We start from the raw sequence: 8,494 nt of genomic DNA, 5'->3' as shown, positions 1-8,494 counted from the left end.
ACCCTTGCCTCCTGTATTCACCCACCAGGCCTTTGATATTAATATTTATTAGGTGGGAGGCTGTCTGAGGGCTTAGAGTGAGCCTGCCATTGTTCCAGTGTCAGGTTTCTTGGCCTCTGCCCCTTTTTCCTGTATCTGAACCCTTTAGGTCTAGTCCACAGACTGAACCGAGCTTCAGAGTTCCCAACTTCCAAGGCCTTATCTCTGCCCTTCCAGGCTGCTGAGACCCCCTGGACTCTCTCTGTCTATCTGTTGCAAGGCCTTATCTTTTGCCCTCTCTCAGGCTGCTGAACTTCCCTAAGCATTTTGGCATTACCCATCCTGGGCTCTATGGCATTGCACCTCTCAGTATGCTCAGTGTCCCCTTGCAAGCATTGTAGAATTGCCCCTCTCAAGCACTATGGGATTACTACACCCTCCCTGCAGGCACCATGGGACCTCCAAGCCACCCCTCACAGTCCACGCCAAACCACCAGGTCTTCTCTCAGTACCTAGTCCCCCTTGGGCACCAGACCCTCCTGGTCCCCTCCACAGGCACTAGACCAAACTGGAGGTATTTAATCCCCCCTGGGCACCGGGTCTCCCCCAAGTTTTGGACCAAACTGAAATCAAAACACAAGCCCTTCTGGCCATAACTAAACTCCTACCCCAATCCTGAGTCTGTAACTGTTGCTAACCTTCAGCTTCTTCCCTTGCTGTCTCCAGGCCTAGCACACATGCAACCTGGATCTCAGCCACAGGCAGCTCTTCCCTACCCTGCGTCCATAGCCAGACTGCCTGACCAGCTTCTGGGGCTGCCTTATATATCTCTCCTACCCCATCCCTTCCTGTCAGGTGACTTCCCTGGGTTGCTTGCAGATGCCTGCAATTCATTTCATTATCTAGTTTTCATGGAGATCCTTGCAGCTGTGCCCTGCCTTCCCTGCAGGGCTGTGCTTGGGCTCCTTCTCTCTTAAAGTGACAGAGATTCCCAGGCTCTCTGTTACACACAGATAATGTTGAACTTCAAAATGCTATAAGATTGCACCTGCAAAAGTTGCACTCATGGTTCACAAATACAGCAAAGATACTTTAATTGCTCATCCAAGTGAAATAATAGCTAAAATCAAAGTGTCCAAGACACAATGTAAATTTGCATTACCAAGATTATTTCAAAAATAAAATAATTGGCAAACTTCTTTCAAATCAAAAGTTAAATTGACTGAAAATAGCATTAATCATAAAGACCAGTTAATAACCATAAGTAACAACCACAAATATCCAATTGAACATTTTAACATTTATCAATAAAAAGCATGATATAATTAAGCCATTCTCATTACTGATAAATGGATCTGCTAGATGAGATGTGTTTCTTCTGCAGGGGTGTAAACACTTGCCTTTGTAACTAAGCAAGACAGAAAAAGCCTATATTCTGATTCCAGTTCCAGTGACCAGACTTCAAGAAGAATGCGGAAGATTTGAAAAGAGTTCAAAAATGGCTGTAAGGATGATTTGAGGTCCAAAAAACCTTTCATAAAGTGAAAGATTTAAGAAGCTCAATATTTGTAGCTTATCAAAGTTAAGAGGGGACTCACAATGGTCTATAAATACCTACACTGGGAAAATATTTCTGATAATACAGGCCACTGTAATGTAGCTGACAAAAGCATAACAAGATGAAATGACTGGAAGCTTTATCTAGACAAATTCAGACTGGAAACAAGGTGCAATATTTTCAAAAGTGAAGGTAAATAACACTTTAAACAGTTTACTTTTCCAGTTTATATAGGGGTGTGGAGAGATTGTCCATTATTTGGAGCCTTTAAATCAGCTTCTCTCTCTAAAAGGTATGCTTCAGGTCAGCCAGCATTTGCTCATGTGATATACTACTCTGACCTTCACTAGCCACCTGCTATGCATACATACAAATGAATATATTTCACCTCAACTGCATCAACAGCAGGGTCTAGCCCCCTGATTCCACCACCACCCACACTTACTTATTCCCAGGAAAAACTTAATTTTCTTTATCCACAGAAACAACTCATAAAAATGCTGTTCTGCTTTATATGGATAAACCCAGGCAAGGAGACAGTTTATATTGACTGGGGATCATACAAATATTTGAGATAGCAGTGGAATTCTGGACATGGAAATTCTCTGCGTCTCTACCTGCGTCTGAGGTCAGTTTAGATTCCTGTGGTTAAAGAGGTGTAGGTGATTTAAATAAAACTTTTATTTGAGTCAGCTGTAAGAACTAAAGCTGAATCTCTGAATGTAAAAGTAAGTGTCCCCAACCCCCCTAGCTCCCTGCCCCCTACCCTCTTCCCCCCTCCCCCCCCCCCCATTTTAGAAAGGGAGCCAGTGTGAAAGTATTGGCATCAAAAGTTTCTGTATGTAATCCTTTTGCCAGCAGGTGACAGAGACCCACATGGAGCTATTACAGAAACAACTAATCTGACATGATCCCTTAAAAAAACAGTGTGACAAAGTGGAAGAGACCTGGCTCTGTTTCACTATGTGTTCTATTGCCAGCTAAGTCTGAACTTCCTATTTGTAAATTCTCATTTCTCTGTGATACGAATGAATGACAGCTCCCTCTCAAAGTTATCAAACTTAAACTCATACTAAAAGCATTGAGGGACAGAAAAAGACATCAATAGCAATTGGTAGAACACCTGGTAGAACAGTGCGCTGGTTTGATATCTATAAAACCACTAAACTTGGTTGTTTCATACCAGTTTCATAGATTCATAGATTCATAGATGTTAGGGTCGGAAGGGACCTCAATAGATCATCGAGTCTGACCCCCTGCATAAGCAGGAAAGAGTGCTGGGTCTAGATGACCCCAGCTAGATACTCATCTAACCTCCTCTTGACCCCCACCCCCTTCCCCCTGAATACTATGAAGAACAGTTTCATACACCACTATGAACCTGCATACAAAATTGCATTACAATAAATTAGGGTTAGCAAGCTGGTCAATTGACCGGTCAAATTTTGTCAAATGATGGGTCAATTGACTGTATATATTTTGACCAATCAATTATAACAACTTTACAAAAAAACTACATTTTTTTTTGTAGTTTTCTTGACAGAAATATGATTTTTTATTGTTTTTTGACACATTTCTTAATGGAAAAATTGTGCTATTGGCAATTTTTTACAATTTTTGACTGATATTTGACCGATCAATTCACTGCACTTTATTTAACTGGTCAAATACCCAACTCTACAATGAAGTAATAGAGACTATTGGTAAGGTAGCACATGTACTACTTAAGGTACTACTGAAGAGATTATGCCAATTTTGTGATAATCTCCAAAAAGCCATACCTTTACAACATAAGTGAAATTAACATAAGAATTGTTTCAAATGAGCCCTCAGCATAACTGGCAGTGTTTGATGTTTTCTGCAAAGCTTTACATTAAACTGACTCACGGATCTCTTTTGTGATTAATAATTGAGCATTATGCTTTATTCCAGTGGCAATTATAGTTAGCTCTGTGCAAGCCAGGATTTCACAGAACAGCATTCAAACAAACTGAAGAGTCATAGGGTAAGTACACACGTACATTTGGAGTGATTTCAAAAGGGAACATTTCAAAGGGTGCAAACAAACATAACAATTGAATCATTTCAAAATGTCACTCATTCAGAACTGGTTGTGATTGTGTGAAATGTGGCTCTAACACAAGGGTGTGAGAGAAAGCACCCAGCCCAGCATGCCTCGCAGTGAGTTAGTAGGAGGGAGCGCTTGCATCCACGCTTTGAGAGTACTAAGAGGCAGGTGACCTGTGGCTGGGGAGTTATGTCATTTTTCTGCTTTCCCTTGTTTCCTAAACACGAGTTCCATAAACTTTGATAGCTTACAAATAACTGTAATCTGCCACGAGCTCACCTGACTTGGGGTGAGGGTAGGAAGGAGTGTTTTGACGCACATTTTTTGATTTCCAGAGTCTGGGACTGCATAATGATGAGCTGTAGTCAAGTAGAGAGTGAGGACACAGCTGATTGTTAGAAAGATAGCTTTTACTGAACAAGCAGTGCAAGGGAGATGTTTGATAAAAAGTGCCAATGAAAGAGGAAAAAAAGTGGATAGTAGAAATCTGATTATATACCAGAGTGGGCCAGCTGCAGCATGGTGGAGGGTGGGTGGGGAGGGATAGGAAGGGGACGAGCATGCAATCTGGGATGTCTGGAAGACTGGCCAGGTCTGTGTCACAGAATTCTTGATGTCTACACGCAAAACTGAACTGGGTCACAATGAACCATTTCAAAATAGTACTTGATTTTCTAGGTCCACTTTTGAACCAAGTAGATTTAAACCAGTTTATCAGGCTTGCATGTCTGTCTGCTTCAGGTTTAAACCTCCTTCAAACCATTCTAAATGTTATATAAACTTCCATTCAATCAGTTGGCCCTGCCGTTCTTCACAGGGCATGGTGAATGTGCCAAGGAGTTCTCTGATGGCTGCTGAGTCTGATACTTGAGTGACAGATCCACCCACAGGTAGGGCACACCTAGGCAGTAGCAATCTGAGCAGTAGATTCTTTCCTCCTCTGACGTTGGTCATCACAAAACTTGATCCAGTCCACCTTGTAGCATCTTGGTTGATCTGCAAAATGACTCCATCAACCAGAGCATCATTCTGCACTCCTTTCCCAATCATCCACAGAGATTCCAAAGGATCCTAAATCATAATTGCAAGCATCCCAAAATCTGAGCACTGGTCTGCCTCTCTTTCTAGACCCTTTTAAGCCATGCCAAAAAGGACAGCAGCTATTATAGTTTAAAATACAATACAAATGAAGGAAAACTGCTCCAGATTTGAGTTTCAAGTTAGAGCTGTTTTACTACATTTGTAAAAGCTCCAGGTTTGCCCACAGTAACTGTCAGAACATAACAGCTGCTGTGCACTCCCAATCAGCAGCTCCCCTTTTGAAACATTTCCTTTTAAATAGTTCCAAATGTATGTGTTTACATAGTCTTTTATTGCCAGATACAACAAAGACTTTCAAAGGGATCATTTTAACAAATGTTATTCCCCTCCTACTGGGTGCATCTACATGTGTGCTTTACTGTGGAGTTAACTTGCTAGATCCGCAATAAAGTGTTTCAGTCTACATGTGCACTAGTACAAAGGCACAGTAAATTAATTAACTCCACCAAAGAATAGTACTATCAGGGACAGTACTATTCTATGGTGGAGTAATTTACTCCACTGAAACACAGATGGTGACAGGGGCTAGCTGGGGCATGAGGATGCTGAAGTATGGGGTCTGCCTTCCACCTAGCCCTACACTTTAGCACTCATGTGTCCCAGCCATCCCTGACACTGCCCAGTGCTGCCACCTGGAGCCTGGTGCTGACCCTGTGGGCTCCCTGCCAACCCAGGGCTGCTCCACCCTGGCTCAAAGTGCTGCAGTCCCAGGTGCATGTGCAGATGCGGCTCCTAGGAGCAGTTTTCTCCGGTGCAAACTGTGCCTGAGTTTATCACGTCTCATTAATTGGATGTGTAGGTGTACCCACTGTTTTCTAGACAATGCCCTTCTTTTAATACTCAGTTCTTGTGATTATGTCCATTCCTGCAATAGCAATCTTCACTAATTTCTTTAAATATAGTTAGCAATATCTGGAATTCACATGAGAAGTGCATTGTGTGGTGGCTCCTTTTCTGTTGGAGTTTCCCCTGTGCACTGCCCCCCCCCCCCCCACACACACACACACACTGATTGGCAGAGGGGCCCTGTCAGTCCTGCCAACTTGCCACTCATTCGTGATGGCTGGGAGATGAAAACCACAGTTTTAAATATGGCATGGTTTTTGTCTCCCATCTAAGCAGCAGCAAGCAGCAGCAAGCAGCAGGGACACCAGGGCCCCTCCACCAATCAGCAGTGGGAGGCAAAAGCCATGGCATATACAAACCTGTGTTTTTTGCCTCCCTACATATCACGGCAATCAGTGAGCTGCAGGGTCGATGGGGCCCCTCCACCAATCAGTGGTAGGAGGATGCCCAGGGGAAACTCCACAATCAAAGGAGCTACCACAGTGCACTTCCAATGTGAATTACAGTGGTCCTAGGCAACCACTGATCCTTCTGGATCATGTGGTATGCATGAGAAGTCATCAGGACTTTTGATGCATACATCTTATGAGATGCAGCCACTGGAAATACAGGCACTGTTTTAGGAAAACTATTTTTGTTTAAGGAAAGCTATTTTATTTCTTTGCTGCCCCTTCTTGTTCTAAGAAAACATGAAGTCTTTTAAAAATGCAGATTAAAGTCCTGTATACATGGTCATTACTGTTACAACTAAGGACTAAATAGCATTTTGAAATCACTTCTTCAGTTCTGTATCATCAATTAAAACATTTACTATATCTGTGTTTTAAAGTATCTGTTACACATCCATTGAGGGAGGAAGCTTGAGAGGGGATGCAACCACAATTACTAGTCATATAGTGTGATCAAGACCATATTGCTTTCAAGGAATGTATGGTAAATGTGAAAGTGTGCCTCAAAAGAATATACTGCCTGGAGTCATTTCATAGATAGCAAATGGAAGCTTTTTCAGAGCAAAGATATGAGTTATCATTATTTAACTACTGTGTTTTTTCTGTGTTTTCAGTGCAAGTGAGCATAAAGAAAAAGAATCTACTAAATGTGTCTTTGATGAGGTACTCAGTGAATTGCCAAAACAATACGAAACCTTATAATATAATTATTTTCTGTGATTTTTGTGCATCTTCACCATTTTATCTCCACATAACATCTTCTCTCATTGTAGAGAAAGGTATAGTCAAAATACTTTATTCTAATTTTACTAACATGGATAGAATACTCATGAAAAGTGCTGAATATTCAGCCTGGGGGGCTCAAGTCCTTAGACCATAAATTAAAATATCTTTCCTGTTTTTTGCAGACATAGCTAAAGTGATCAGCACACAGTCTTTCACGTATACCAAATAAGGGGGGCAGGGGATGGGAGAGAGAGATTTTTTGTATTTGTACTTAGCAAGAGACAAAATAGATACTCACAAAATAAAGACTCAGAAAAGGCCTGGTAAAAAAAAATCCACTGAGAAACTCTTTTTTTTAAATAAAAAAATGGGTTTTTGACTAATTAAATTATTTGGGGAAACTACTTATTTCCCTTGGCTTCTTTAAAAAAACACAAAAAACCCCTCCATTAAGAACCCAAAGATTTCTGTTCATAATAGTTTTCAAGTAAATATTTTCAATTTACAATCATTGCAAACATTTTTAAATGTATATTGAGGGGTTATATTTTTTCAATTAAATTTGAAATTTTCCATTGACACTTTCAATGGAACTTTTTTTCATTTTCATTTAAATAATTTTCAAATCATTTTAACTGAAAATGGTTAGTCAGCTTTTTTTTTTTTTTTTTGTAAGGGGAAAACTAGTTAGTCTTGTAAAAATTCCTGGCTATACCTCATGATTGATTGTCTGAACTTCAGAAATACTGGCCACCCAGCAGATGTCCATGAACCCCATGGCATCTCCTAGGTACTTCAAAACCAGGCCATTTATTTAAGCACCTAAAAAGAGATGGAGTGAAGAGAAAAGCTGGCTGAACAATGGCAAACATACTTTGTGGCAATTTTTGAGTTTTTACACATTACCACAAAAATGTAACTATGTCAATATATTCTTCTGTGGACTGAAATATTTTTTATTGAAAAAATACGTATGTGTAAAACCTGCTTGCTGGGGTTAAGGTATCAAAGATACAGGCAGATCCAGCTCTGCAAGATTCAGAGAAGAGCTTTTCCTTATAACCTGCTCTAACTCAGACAGAGCAGGGACTTTAACCTTTTCTTTTAGCTCTAGGGCAAGAGCTGTGTAAGGGCTTTTGCACTGTGTTGATTTTGCCCTGACACATAAACAGGTTGTACGAAGGAAAAAGTTGGGGAAGGGACTTACTACATCATAGCTACTCTACAGTAACTATTTCAGGTGTCTATTTCTATCCCATGGTAAGCAAAAGGTAAACCATGGCAGCATACCCCTAAATGAAACAAGGCCAAATTAATGCGGTTTAGCTTTCGCTTATCATGGGATAAATGTGGGCCCATATAACAGCTACTGGGCACTTCTACATGTGCATGTTTATGCAAAGCAATACACTCCAGTGCAATATGTGCTGGAGTTTATTACTCCTGGGCACAGCGTTTGCATGTGCACCAGGGACCACAGCACATTGAGCCAGAGTGGAGCAGCCCTGATTGACAGGGGCATGGCGGGGTGAGGGGGTTAGCTTGCCAGTTTAGGGCTGCTCTGATCCGACTCAGTCTAGCCCTCGCACTGTAGCACTCTCATGCCCCAGCCAGTTGTATCACCATCCACATGTATTGCAGTGTAGCAAAAAGCTTTTCAGCAGAGTAGTACTTGTTTTGACAAGTACTACCCTGCTGAAGAGTGTTTTAGTTTCCTGAGGCCTAATAGGGCCGCATGTGTAGAAGCTAAGAAGTTTACTGCAGAGT

Source organism: Alligator mississippiensis, chromosome 3 (assembly GCF_030867095.1).
Source record: "Alligator mississippiensis isolate rAllMis1 chromosome 3, rAllMis1, whole genome shotgun sequence".
NCBI classification, from domain to species: Eukaryota; Metazoa; Chordata; order Crocodylia; family Alligatoridae; genus Alligator; species Alligator mississippiensis.
The sequence above is the reverse complement of the archived record's forward strand: the minus strand, read 5'-3'. Positions refer to the sequence as shown.